Raw genomic sequence first — 15268 nt, 5'->3', positions numbered from 1 at the left:
CAAAGTAACTTATGATACAAATTAGTACACACTGAAAATTCTAACAATTCTGACTACTATTTCCTTAAAACATATAACACTGCTACTGATTCTATACGGCCTAAAATCAGTGGGATACTTTCACGTTCTTTATTTGAATGGTCTATAGTTTTACTACACATTAAATCTAGCAGGTGGATTGCACGACCACAGATATGCTGACACGCAAGAACATGGCTTATCTCAAACAAAGTCTTTACATTCTCAAATTTTTCAGATTCATCCAGCAAATGCGAAAAAATGTCAATCAACACTACCTCAAGTCTTGGACTGACTATTTAACTTATAATGCTTGGTAAACAGGTGAATGAAAACCAAGTAATCACCACTTGGCTATCTCCTAATGACAAACTCCTGAAAAAAAAAAAAACATCCTCTGAAGCAGCTACCGTCTTACTGGAATGAGTCCAATCAGACTTAGTTGGGCATCTCATCAGAATATAACACACCCAGTGAACAAGGAGCAGTTTTAGAAAAAGCACCTATGCAACAGCTTATCAAAGGATGTCTGAACAGTTGGATCACTCCTGCAATATCATTCATAAAGAATAGGAATTAACCACAGGCAGATGTCCAACCATTCGGCCAATCTTCCACAGATCTAGAGATCAGTGTGTCAACCAATCTCCTCCTTATGTAAGAGATGTCAAAATGATGCTAGGGAGAAGAGTGGGGAGTAGGCCTTGCAACCTTCAGATCTTTCTGGTGTAAAAGAAAATGATCCTCCCCAAAACAAGTGAAAGTGTTGAGGTAAGAGGTCAACTATAACATTCCATATCACTGATTGTTCTTGAGCTAGCAGACTAACAATGAAAAGTTTGGGATACACAGCATATGCATTTTTTAATAGAAACAAAACATCCAAAGAGAAAAAATAAAGATGGGGAAGGATAGGAGAGAAGTTCATATATTCAACACTGATGTCAGTATTCAAAAATCCACAGCTACAGTAAATTATTATACAGCCATATTCAGAGAGACCATGGCAACAGCATTACTTGTGAAGAGTGGGTAAAATACTAAAGCTGTACACCTCCCAAGTCGAGATATGGGTTGAAAATCCTACTCTGCTCAGAGAAAAGGTCCAGCTTGCAGTGCTTGACATGGGGGTGAATGAAGATTCAGTTAGGTACCTAACTGATACTCAGGGCAGACATTTTTGAAGAAAACAGGAGTCATTGCTGCTGCCGTAAAGTGGCATTGACCTGCTGTTGCAAGATCCTTCCAAGGTAAATCACAGCAGAGGGCAATACAACTTGCTAGCCATTTGGCAAGTACCTGCTTGGATTCTGACAAGTCTAGTTTTCGTTATCTGAAGGAGAATAATAAATGACGAGATTTTTTCCACTCCTTAGTTCTAGCTATGTAATATCTTTGCTGTCTACGTACAAACGGCAAACAGAGAAGCCTCTCTTTTCTATTTTGTGGCTTGGAAGGGGGAGAGAACTGGTAGTTGGATGGACTGGTTTATGACTAGTTCTGATGCCACCTTGGGCAACAAGAACACAGAAGTCCCCAAGGACTCTTCCATGACGCAAGACAGTATAGGGCTCTGTGGCAATCAGGGACTATAACAAAGAGACCCTATAGGCAGCTGTAATGGGTCAAGAAGAGTTTTCCAGGGATAAAACTTGTGTCCTAGAGTAGTAACACCAGCTTCTTGGATGAGACAGACTTTGACAAACAGACTAAAATGGGAGACAGATGGACGTTTACTGAGGTTTAAGCCAGTCCTGATTTAAACAAGGTGCTCAGATAAGAAAGGATATGCTGGAGAGAAGCCTTTTTGGTGAACATATGGCAAGAAACACACTATGCAGTTACTTCTGTTATGGTATTTGCTAAATAAACCAACCTAAAATTAGACCTCCCATGCAGGGACCAAAAGGTGATAAGCAACACTTAAAAAGAACAGAAAAAAATCAGTCTCCAGGTGGCTTATTAATGTGTTTAGCTCCTGCTAAGAATGAAATTTTGAAAAAGCAGTTAAAAAGTCTTGGCAAAAGAACAGAAACGGCTGACCTTCACACACCAGTGCTAAATGCAAAAGGAACAGATTAAACAAAATTAAATATACTTCTAAGATAAAACACAACATATACAGAGGTCTTGAAAGTAAGTAGTACCCTGACAGAATGCATTACAATGGTTTACCATCAAAATTTAGATAGGCACTTATGTGAAGCTGGGAAGGTCGAAAGACTGTTTTCAAGTTTTCATAATGCCAATCTGGAAAATGTTCGAATCCACATTTGCTAATGTGGAATCAACGTTCTGATAACAGACTGCACAGTGGAGGATCGGATAATGTACCCTTTTCTCACTGTAGTGTGATCTCGGAGTTGGAATATGTAATATGCAGGGGGTGTGGGGGATGCAAAGGGGCTTGCCCTTCTGCAAAAACATTACCAGTAACACGGACATTCGACACTGAACTTCCGGTATTCAAATGCTGACTCCATGTTACCATTTCTGAAATTTTGGAACTTCGTTACTACCAATTTCAGCAAACTGGGTTTGATCAAAAGGTGGAAAATCATTTTGATAGTAAACCCATTAAAATAAGCACTAAAAAGATGGAAGTCATCTGATAGAGTCAGATGGGATTTATGAGTACAGCAATGGTGGCATTTGCATTCCCCGATACAATAAAAGAGTTAATTAGGACTATATGTGAAAGGTCAGAGGCAAGAATGAAGGTGGAAGTGTGGTCCTCTCCAACAAACTGTTTCTGAACAGAGGAATCAGGCAGGAGTGTCCTCTTTATTTGCTTTACATTTAGAGCCACTACTGGCAAACAAAATAAGGGACTCAAACTCGGGGATATAAATGAGATTTCAATCAAGAAAAGTTAGCCTTATGTGCAAATATTATTCTGTACTTCAGAAAGCCATAAAATGACGTTTTGGTTTGTGGAAGATTTTGATGCTTTCAAACCTATTGGACATAGAAAATAAATTAAGATAAAACACAGACTCTAGAGACATACACATGAAGTGGTTCAGCAATACCCATCTTTATGGAAACATAAGAATTTAGGTGTATGGATTAAAAAGGATTTCATTAAGGCAGCTAAGGAAATGTGGGAAGAGACAAAGTTTAAAAAAAATGAGAAGCTGGATGCTCTCAGTTATGGATATGGATAATATACAAGCAATGAAAATGTCCCTTAGGTTTTGTATATAGCTCAGAAGTATTTTTATCAACACACAGAAGTTGTGATGATAACAAAGAGTTGAAATAACTTATTTGGAAGCAAAAAGGGAAAGAGTTAAATAGGAGAAGTTGCTGCTCCACAAAAAAACAAGGTGGATTGGGATTACCAGTTGAAGGAAGACTTTACAGCTATGCAAATAAGGCTTATATGCATAACACAAGTAGGATACAAATTAAAGTGGAAAGGTATTGTGATGAAATGAGGGAGTTTGAGAAACAAAGCAAGAGTAAGATTTTTGATAGAGGTCCGTGATTTGTCACTCTCCAAATGTTTCAGTTTTTGTTTTGCATGCATTGCACTGCTGTGTGTGTGTTTTTGCATTAGTGGAATTATTTACTTCCTTGCTGCAACTGTCCATTGGCATGCTGAAATTTGCTTTTCTGTGAAAATCTGCCCCTTCCCTCTGCATGACTTCATGTTTGGTAAACAGCAATAGAGTAGAGCTGGAAACACTGAAGCATGGCAAGCTTTTTTCAGTGACTTGCTCTTATTTTTTCCTGGATTTCATCCGTGACAGGATAAAAATGTAAATGTACTGACATTCAATTTTATTTAATCAGTACTTCACTAGGTGTTTCACTACTTTCACACTGCACCGGTTTTCAAGAAGTTACCGTTACATTTGTACAATGGTGAAACAGGTTGCACCTGTGTGGTATACTGCCAGTAGCCTAGATAGTCAAGTATGTATTTTTCAGGCATCAAAGCCAAGATATGAAGTTAGTTTTTGTGTGCGTACCTCTCAACTGTCCTGAATATTGCAGAATGTTGCTGTGTTTTCACATGCACCCACCACCCCCGCATGGTGAACACTAACACAATACTGTATACTTCATACACAACTCCAATGTGCACACAACATTCCATCGTTGTGACCTACTCCTAGCATTATCATCATTCCATTCTCTACCACTTTTCAAACAGTTTCAGGGATAAGCCTTTGTTCCCTTGTAAACTGTACTACAATTTCATACATTTTCTTCAGAAATAAAAACGGTTCACATTGCATACAAAAAAGTTTAAATAATGCACCAAATTTCACTCTCCTTTCTAAAAGCAACTGTGTGTGCGCGTGCGTTAATGTGCGAGAGACAGCTTATGTGAACATCATTACTGTTCATACTTAATTTCGTATTTATAACTTTCAAAAAGATCCACACTGTTTAACTTCCTCGTCTACATACCAAGCAAAACCACTTTACCCATACATTCAAAACATTTACAAAAGCAAAAGTGCATAGCTGTGAACCAGAAGTGATAACAATAAGTGTGACAACAAAATGAACAAATGCTGTCACCAGCTTACATATATAAATATATATATAAAAAAAATGTGTGTACATTTATTTTTACGTGCCTGTGTGTATACTGAATATAATATACACACACATTTACTTTATTTAGTAATCATAATCAAAATAAATTCATTATATTCTAACAGAACCCATACTATTTGTGATCTCCCAAATGCCTTTCACAAAGGTATGGAGGAGGCCACAAAAATCCCTTATCAACGTCACTGTTATCTCACCTTCACCTTCCTACAGAACTCAAAGGTCATCCATGTAAGGATTTAGAATTCCAACATCAGAAGTTAAACCAACAACTTGGGAATCAGTGCTAATACAAGAAAAACACACCCCAGTCCTCAGATCTGGTATTAAAGGTCAGATCAGAGGGTATTCCACAGAGAATTACAAGGAGGCAAAACATCACGCAATGAAAACAACATTATCTTCTTCTTTCAGCTTTTTCCGGTTAGGGGTCGCCACATTGTCCGCTCATGACTGGCAGTAGAGTTTTTACAGTATCGAGTTGCCAGCCCGGCACCCAACCTTCCACAAAAGGCACACACATGCACGCCTAGGGCCAATTTAGAGTGTCCATAAAAAGGAAAATTATTGCAAGTCATGAACCAATTACAGAGAAGCCACATAATGAGATATTACAACATCAAAACAAGCATGAAAATAAGAATGGCAACAAATCACGTGAAGAAGTACAATAATCATATCAAAGAATTACATTCAGAAAGTATTCTAAGAACTAAGCCAGCTTGAGAATGGAGAAAGGTGAAAGGAGATTTTTAACATATGAAATGTCTCCAAGTAAGAGAACAGAAATGCAAGAGAGTGATGGAATTTACTAGGGAAAGCAAAAATAAATAAATAAATAAATAAAAACTAGGTACCGAGAGCAAATAACTCAGCAGGGAAAAGTAATATAGTGGAAGGGGGCTTAAAGACAGTTTAGAAACTGCACTCCCTATCAGAGATTGATACCAAGAACATAGGAAAAGAAAATGGGATAGGGGAGTGACAAGTGAAAAATCAGCTCTGTTAGAGTTTTTAGTGGCGTCCTAAAAAAGGAATAATTAGTATGATATATAAAGCATTGATGACAAAGTACAGTTGTGTCTCACTTAATATAACGTGATGTTCAAGTAGATCAATGTTGCACTACTGATTCTTGGATCTTCCTGCCATGCAGAAGCTTGCGACCAGCCTATTTCCACGACCTTTACATGATTCCTAGCCAACAAACTTCTGATGTCTGGACGTCAGTGTATAAGAAGGATGTCCCTCTGTGCCATCTTCGGGTCTTTCTAAGTAGCGAACAAGCAGTCTGATGCCTTTGGATAGCATGACCTTCCCAGCTGTCTGAGTATGAGTGAAAAGGAGGAAAATCACAGGAAGCAGAGAGGGGATGATGGAGATAAGGGGATTATCTGCAGAGAACTTATCTACCCCCTTAACCCAGCAAAGGGGGGTACAAGTGGTCAGCAGCTATAGGAGTTGGAGGGTGAGAGTATGTGCTGCAAAACTGATCTACTAAAACAATTATGGTAAGTGGGGCACAACTGCATTATGCATCCCAAAGCTAAAAAACTGGGTGATAGTACTTCTGTTTGACCTTGGTAAGTAAGATTTTGCAGGACGGCAGAAGCAAAATCTGCTCTAGCTCTGGTGGCATTGCCTATAGTACTTTGTGAAGGTGTAAACTGATTCCATGTGGCTGCCTGTAGGATGGCTTGGGTGGGAACTTCTTTGAGGAAAGCAGTGGTAGTTGCCCTATGTTTGGTGGTGTGAGCTTTGATATGCACAGGTAAATCCTTTCTATGGTGTGATTAATAGAACTTAATGCAGTTAGTTATTCATTAAGAAATGGTTTGTCTGAAGACAGGTTTGACCTGTTTACCTTCTGCAAAAGCCACCATCAGCTTTTCTGTTCTATTAGGGCTTTTTTGTCCTGTCTAGATATCACCGGACCTGCCTGCGCACATCCAGTGTATGAAGGACCTTCACTGCCCTGTTTTGCAGATTTGGGTAGACTGACAGGTGGACTGCCTGGTTTAAAGTTAGTTCCGATTCCACTTTAGGTATAAAGGCTGGGTTTGTTCCAAGAGTGACCCTATCCCTGTGGAAGATGGTGAAAGATTATTTATGTTTCAGGGCTTGTAGCTCAGAAACTGTTCTACTTAAAGCACAGCCTTGAGTAAGGAGGTCTTACAAGTGATCATTTTTAGACAGGCAGTGGCTGCAGGTTTAAAGGGAAGCATATTTCTAATGCATAACATGGGGTTTCTTCTTCTGGATGATTTCAAGAAAATCACCCCTTTTAGAAAACATTTCATATGGGGGTGTGATCAGGCAAAATGAAATTACAGATGCACGAATCTTAATGCTAGAATTGGAAACGCCTAGGGCAAAGTGGCCTGACAAGTACTACAATACTGAAGCAATGTCTACTTGAGTAGGATCAATGTCATTGCTGTGATGGCAGAAAATCTTTGCCCATGTTGCCAGGTATGACTTCCTGGTACCAGGCTTTCTTGCATCCCTTACAATGGAAAGCACCTCCTTAAAATAAAATGCCATCCTAGGAGTCAAAAACCAATCCTCCAGGTGGTTAACTTGAGGGTGGCTAGGTGGGGCTCGAAGGATTACTCTTTGACCTGGCTGAGGAGTTCCATCTCCTGCAGTAGGGTGCAGAATCTCCCCTTGCTGAGCATCAGGATCAGGGAATAAGTACAGTTGTGTACACTTAACATAAATGTAGATGTTCGACTGTATTCACTGTTATAGTCATCACACTTGGGTTATCTGCCTGAAGGTGTCCCTCAGTCGGCCCGAATACCAGAGACTTAGTATTTCTGCGTTGGATGCTGTCACTCCAGGACTGATGTCAGGTCATCAGTGGTATAAAAACAGGCAGCCAATGCCATTACATCAGTTTTTCTTGCCCCAAATCTCAGGTGCCCCCCCCCCCCCAATAAGGAGCTAGGTTATGGTGGGGAAAACACCACCAGTAAAAAGTAAATACCAATACCAATACCCCAGAAGGGGTTAGTAATAGCCATAGATAGGAGAGAGAGAGAAAACCAGGGCTGGAGGGAGGGAAACCAGGACTGCAACAGTGAATACACTCGAACATCTACATTTATGGTAAGTGTACACAACTGTACTATGTTCTTCATGTTTCACTGTTGCAGTCATCACACTTGGGTGGATTCCCAAAGCTGAAGAAGGGTGGAGGCAGTCAAGAAGAGTTAGGGCTGGCTAGTATGCCTTGCAAAACTGCTGTAGCAAATCCTGCTCTGGATTTGGAAAAGATAGGCAGGTGGTAATGCTTGGTGAATGTGTGTACAGAACTCCAGATAGCAGCCTCCAGGATGTCCCTGTTAGGGACTCCCCTAAGAAATGCTGTAGAGGTAGATGTTGCCCTAGTGGAATGTGTTCTGACCCCCTGAGAGGTTGGTTTCCCATGGTGCTTGTAGCAGAAATGGATGCAGTGTGATATCCATTTGGAAATAGTTTGTTTTGAAATGGCCTTGCCTTCTGCCCCTGTTGCAAAGCTGACTAGTACCTGGTCAGATTTTCTAAAGGGCTTATACCTATCAAGGTAGAATCTGAGCTGTCTGTGCACATCCAACGAGTGCAGGATCCTTTCCCCTTTACTTTGAGGATTAGGGAAGAAGGCTGGCAAATGGATGGATTGATTGAGAGCCACACTGGACACCACTTTAGGCATAAAGGAAGGGTTATATAGTCCTGAGGGAAACCCTGTCAGCATGAAAAATAATGAAGGGTTTCACAGCCATCAATGCTTGTAGCTCAGACACTCTTCTAGCTGAAGTGAAGGCTAGAAGCAAGGCTGTTTTCCAAGAGATGAATTTTAACTCTGCTGATGCAGCAGGTTCAAAGGGGGGAAGCGTGAGCTTTTCCAGTACAAAGTTAAAGTCCCAAGCAGGGGTGGGTGCTCTCCTTGGTGGCCTTAAGTCGTTTTCCCCTCTCAGGAACTGTTTGATAAGAGGGTGTGAGAAGAGGGGTGGCTCAGTGTTGTAATGAGCAGAAATGGCTGAGGCATGTATCTTAATGAAGGAGAAGGACAGGCCTTTGTGGAGTAGATCTGCTAAGTAATCCAGGATAAGAGGCAGAGAAGGCAGTGTTGTGTCGTCTCCTTTACATTGAATCCATGAGCAGAACCTTTTCCACTAATCAGCATAGGATTTTCTTGTACTGGGTCTTCTGGCTTCAAGAATTATGTCCAGCACCTGTTTGCTTAAGGTCGCTGGGAGAGAATTCAAGGAATAAGCAAGGCTGCAAGAGTTAGGGTTTGCAGCTGTGGATGCAAAATCTGTCCCTCCTGCTGAGAGAGGACGGTTGGATTCTGGTGTAGGTGCCAGGGTGGCACTGATGTCAGGCTGCGCAGGAGTGGGTACCAGTGCTGGTATGGCCAGTCCGGGGCAATCAGAATTGTCCATGGTCTATCCTGTTTTATCTTGACTAATAACTCTTGAAAGGAGGGGCAGTGGGGGTAAGGCATAGATTTTGAGAGATTTACCCACTGAAAAGATACGGCATCCACTTTCCAGGCCCTGCTGTGAGGATTCCTGGTGCAGAATTTCCTGAGCTGGTGGTTGTAGGGGGAGGCAAAGAGATCCACCTCTGGGGTCCCCCATTTCTGGATCAGAATGCTGAAGGTGCTGTGCTCCAATTGCCACTTTTGTGGGTCTAGGAGATTTCTGCTTAAGTCGTCTGCCAGTAAGTTTTGTTTGCCTGGCAGGAATTGAGCTTGCAGATGGACTTGAATGTCCAAGGCCATGTTCCACAGGACCATGGCTACCCTGCAGAGTGGGTAGGAATGGGTTCCCCCTGCTTGTTGACATACTACATAACTGTGGTGTTGCCTCTCTTCATTAAACAGATATCCTGGAAAGATTAGGGATCTGAAAGCTGTCAGGGCCTTCTGTACAGCTAGCATCTCTTTTTGGTTGATGTGCAGATGAATTTGACTTTGGCTCCAGTGGCCCTGAATACATATTCCGTCCATGTGTGCTCCCCCAGACATAGTCTGATGAGTCAGTTATTAGGTTCTGGGTGGCTTGGGGTTGAGTAAATGGCAGTCACTTGTTGTGATTGCATGTTTCTACCCACCAGAGAAACTATGCCCTTAGATAGGGTATGATAGGAATGACTGTTTCCAGGTACTGAACATGTTGGCACCAAAGACTTAAGTAGCACTGGAGTTTCCTCATATGCAGTCTTGCATATGGAATCAGCAGTACACATGAGGCCATGAACCCTACGGCTTGCAGTATTTTTCTTGCAGATAGCTGGGTTCTGGTGGCCATTTGTTTGAAGAAGTCTGTCAGATAGACTTGTTTTTCTGAGGTGAGGAATGCCATCTGGGAAGTTGTGTCCAAGCTTGCTCCCAGGAATACAATCTTTTGACTGGGTACCAGTTTTGATTTCTTTTCGTTGATGGTGTACCGCAAGGATGTGAGAAGGTTTTTCACAAATATCAGGTGCTGCAGCAGCAATTCCTGACTGTCCGCCTGAATCAGGCAGTCATCCAAGTATGGGTAAATTTGAATATTTCTCTGCCTGCATTATGCAATGGCTGGAGCCAGGCATTTTGTGAATACTCTGGGCACAGTAGATAAGCCAAAGTGAAGTGCAGAGAACTGATAATGCATAGACCCTGCCCTGAAACGTAGACACTTCCTGCACGATTCCCTTATGGGGATATACAGATATGCTTCGTTTAAGTATAAGGTGGCTAACCAGGCATCCTTGGCTAGAATAGGAAGAAGCTGTTGCAGGGTAAGCATTTTGAATTTTGGTACCACCAGGAAGGTGTTGAGAATGCAAAGATCCAGGATTGGGCGTCAAGATCCCTCTTTCCTGGGTACCCAGAAGAGTCTGGAGTAGAATCCTCGACTCCTCTGCCGGAGTAGAATCCTCGACTCCTCTGCCGGAGTAGAATCCTCGACTCCTCTGCCGGAGTAGAATCCTCGACGACTCTGCCGGAGTAGAATCCTCGACGACTCTGCCGGAGTAGAATCCTCGACGACTCTGCCGGAGTAGAATCCTCGACGACTCTGCCGGAGTAGAATCCTCGACTCCTCTGCCGGAGTAGAATCCTCGACTCCTCTGCCGGAGTAGAATCCTCGACTCCTCTGCCGGAGTAGAATCCTCGACTCCTCTGCCGGAGTAGAATCCTCGACTCCTCTGCCGGAGTAGAATCCTCGACTCCTCTGCCGGAGTAGAATCCTCGACTCCTCTGCCGGAGTAGAATCCTCGACTCCTCTGCGGAGTAGAATCCTCGACTCCTCTGCGGAGTAGAATCCTCGACTCCTCTGCCGGAGTAGAATCCTCGACTCCTCTGCGGAGTAGAATCCTCGACTCCTCTGCGGAGTAGAATCCTCGACTCCTCTGCCGGAGTAGAATCCTCGACTCCTCTGCCGGAGTAGAATCCTCGACTCCTCTGCCGGAGTAGAATCCTCGACTCCTCTGCCGGAGTAGAATCCTCGACTCCTCTGCCGGAGTAGAATCCTCGACTCCTCTGCCGGAGTAGAATCCTCGACTCCTCTGCCGGAGTAGAATCCTCGACTCCTCTGCCGGAGTAGAATCCTCGACTCCTCTGCCGGAGTAGAATCCTCGACTCATCTGTTCTACTGGAACTGGCTGAATAGCTCTGATATTGAGCAGGGAAAGTACTTGGTTTTGAGCCTCTGCCCACTGGTTTGGAGGAAGGTCTGGAAATCCACTTGGGGTTGGCAGTGAATGGAAATAAAATTTGTACCCCTGGGATACAATGTTGAGGACCCACTGGTACTGAGTGATGGACATCCAGTTTTTTGCATGAAGGGCAAGTTTTCCTCCTACGGGCACAAGCAATTGGGCAGGGCTGGGGAGTGGAGTAAAGAAGTCATTGCGAGTTTTTCCGTAAGGAGGTGGCTTACCACGCCCTGCTTTAGGGGTGGGGACACTCCATTGTTTAGATCTCTGCATACCCTGAGACTGAAGTCTGGGTGGTCTGTTTCCCCTGGGTCTGGTTTGAGAAGGCCTGGAAAGGACCAGTGTTTGGAAGGGCAATGCCTACTGAAACAAGGGAGGTTGCACTTGTAAGAATTCTTTAACAGTCTGCATAGGCTTAGTTTTTTCTTCCATCTTTTTAAGAACCTCTTCTGCTTTATTGCCAAACAAGCCATCCTTATTCAAAGAAGCATCTAGTAAATTTGATTTGAAATGGTTTGGCAAGGTCTGCTCCTTCAGCCAAGCATGTCTTCTCAGTACAGAGCCAGTGACAGCTGCCCGGCAAGATGCTTCTAGGGCGTCAAAGCCACACTGCAAAGTATGCTTGCTGACTTGGCTTGCAGAGTGCATAAGCTCCTGCAATTCTTTACTTTCTGCACAGTCTGGAAAGGTTGCCACTTTTTGTTTAATAAGTTCCATAATACACTGCAAAAAGTTAATATAGCGATGTAGGCTAACCGGTCCTCCAATAAAATGATCATGCACAACAAAAAGCAAAAGGAGGCACCAGAACACAGCAGTTAAAATCCAAGATTTATTCCAAACAGATAGGTGAGCACATTCCCAGCCAAAGCTGCTTCATCAGACAACTAGAGTACATCATTACTATTTAAAATAAAAACATCCAATCACAAATCACTATTAATTAAGAGCAATAGCACTTAAAGACATACAAATAATCTTTCTTAAAAACTCTCCTAAAAAACTCTAAAACGTACCCATACAGTTACAACTCAATAAATACATCATCTTGCCAAAGGTCTGTTGACCAAAATGGGTCTGATAGAAATTTTCAAATAACAACGACAGTTGAGTACACAAATAAACCTTTATAACAAGACAAAGCTTTCAGGTTAACAAACCCTTTCTCAATGTATGACAACAGGTATACTTAACACGCCCATATATATACACATATAAAATAATCATGTGACTTGCAGCCATAATCACATGATTCAGATACAAAATTTCAATCATAAATAATTAAGCTATCCCTAAAAAAATTTTTTTAAAAAAACATTTACTCTACACAATAAAATAAACATTCATTTTAATTTAGTCTGTTGTATCCTATTTAAAACAGGTTTTAAAGATAACATTGAGAAAGGGTTTGTTAACCTGAAAGCTTTGTCTTGTTATAAAGGTTTATTTGTGTACTCAACTGTCGTTGTTATTTGGATTTATCTTGGATTTTGGTGCTTTGTTACAACTCTGATAGAAATTTTGTCATTCAGACCCTTTCCCATATTTGCCTGCATTCTAATTATCCATTCAAATTCTTTAGTTTTCACTGTATTTCTATTGGGACCCCCTCTATTATACTGTATTTCTATTGGGACCCCCCCTCTATTCCCTAGCCTACCTCTATAACAATAAACTTAAAAATATGCAAACTACCTGATGTCATAATATGTTTGGCTAAAGCATCAGTCTCTGCTTTTCTAGAAATATCATAGGAGTGTTCCCTCATCCTGTCTCGTAGTCTCCGTGTAGTCATTCCAATATAGAATGACTGACAGATTGTACAATAGGCTAAATAAACAAAATTGGTAGTATTACAGTTGGCACTAGCTTTAAAACACAATTTTTTACCCGTATCTGGATGTTCAAAACTTGCTCCACTATCAATGAGATGACAAAAATTACAGGTATTGCAGGGAAATGTATAACAGGACCTACCCCATCTTTAGGGTAACATAGTAACCTTTTAAGAGATTTTTTTATTTTTATATGCATAACTAGGGACAATCCCCACTATAGATCCCACTCTCTCATTAGATGAGAGTATATTCCAATTTATGGAGTAAATGTCTTGTAGAAACCTAATGTTACTTGCATAGGTCACTGATACCCTCATATAATTGTTTTTGGCTACTTCCTCCTTCCTATGCTGTAAGGATGCAGAAAAATATGGTTTCCCTTCATTGCTTCTCATCCCAGTTGTATTAGTGGCAACCCTTCCAACTTCTTTCATATTATATCCCCTATCTAAGAATCTTTGTTCAAGTGTACCCAATTCATTTAAGAATGCAGAGTCATCTACATTCTTAAATTAATTAGGTACACTTAGGAATGTAGAGTCATCTGCTATTAACCTCGATGTTCTTAATGCCTGCCCAGTCATATTTTTAAACATGTTTAGGATGCATATTTTGTCTGTGGACATAGGTGTTCCTATTGCACTTTTCCTAAAAATTTCAGTGATAAATTCACCAGTAGTCTTTCTCATTACCTTCACATCCAAAAACTCAATGGATTCTGCTGAGATGTTAGCTGAAAATCTTAAAAAAAAATCAGTGCTTGTGTTCAAGGCACCTAGGAAGTACGTGAATTCATCCCTACCCCCCTCCCAAAGAAGGAAAAGGTCATCCACAAACCTCCGGTAAAAGACAACATTGTCTAATCTAGATTGTCTAAGTATGTTGCTTTGTTCCCATTTGGCCATAACCAGATTGGCGTAGCGACTGGCACATGAAGTGCCAATAGCTATACCATCTTTTTGCCTATAGATAAGTCTGTTCAAACATAAAAATATTGTTCTCAAGAACAATTTCCATCAAGAAACACAAGAGATCCACCTTATAATGATTATAAGTGCCATCTTCTGTCAGACATTGTCCTAACAACTTAACTCCTTTCACACTGGGTATAGTCGTGAAGAGGGATTCTACATCCATAGTTACCATTAAGCAGTTCTGTGTAGGTAGTATATTATATACATGGACATACAAGTCCCTAAGAAAGTGCTCAGTGTCCTTCAAAATAATACTATTCCTGGCTAGAATAGGTTTAAGATGTTGTTCAATGTAAATAGATAGAGGTTCAGTACATCACCCCCTTCCTGCTACTATGGGTCTCATTGGTGGTGTACTTGGATGTTTATGAATTTTTGGTAGTCCCTGTATAACTGGAATAGTGGGTTCATCTACCAGAAAGTAACTATATAGTCCCATATCAATCTGTCCTAGCTGTAAGCATTCAAAAAGTTTACTGGAAATCCTATGAACACACTGTCTAATTTGCTGAATGTCACAGGGGGATATATACCATAGTATTACTGAGCATAATGTTCATTGCATTACTATAAAACGTACAGTCCATAATTACCATTGGTCCCCCTTTATCCACTGGTCTAATGCTTAGGGTAGCATCATGACATAAATGTTCGTTAAATAGTTAGTAATGATGTACTTTAGTTGTCTGATGAAGCGGCTTTGGCTGTGAAAGTGCTCACCTATCTGTTTGGAATAAATATTGGATTTTAACCGCTGTGTTCCGGTGCCTCCTTTTGCTTTTTGTTGTGCAATTTCCATAATATGTTGCTGGTACTTCAGCATGTAAAACTGACAATTCAATGCCCTAATAGCAGGAGTTGCAGAGGCATATACCTTCTTACCCCATCTGTCCAAAGCTCTGGAATCCCTGTCCTAAGGAGTGGGATTCTTGGCTGTAGTAGCCTTGATACCTTTAGGCCCCTGGGAAATGATCTCTGAGTCAGCAGTAGGATTCTTGAAAATAAAAGTGCGAGTGTCAGGTACTCTGTAGTACCTGTCTGGTTTCCTAGGGGGCAGGAGGTAAAGTGTCAGGAGTAAGACTGGATTCCATAAAACACCATCCACAACATCCAGGACAGGGGGTATTGCTAAGGGCCTGTGTTGAGGCAGCTCTAGAAATTCTCAGAGTCTCTTTT

The 15268-nt window shown here is 41.4% G+C and overlaps 1 protein-coding gene across 1 annotated transcript in view; it reads right to left on the bottom strand.

Moving 5' to 3' along the window:
• The window catches only part of SF3A1 (splicing factor 3a subunit 1), a gene marked incomplete in the record, with an annotated part of 443164 nt that overhangs the window by 248817 nt on the left and 179079 nt on the right, over positions 1-15268 (bottom strand).

Source organism: Protopterus annectens, chromosome 4.part0 (assembly GCF_019279795.1).
Source record: "Protopterus annectens isolate FY-2018-M chromosome 4.part0, PAN1.0, whole genome shotgun sequence".
Taxonomy (NCBI): Eukaryota; Metazoa; Chordata; order Ceratodontiformes; family Protopteridae; genus Protopterus; species Protopterus annectens.
The sequence above is the reverse complement of the archived record's forward strand: the minus strand, read 5'-3'. Positions and strand labels throughout refer to the sequence as shown.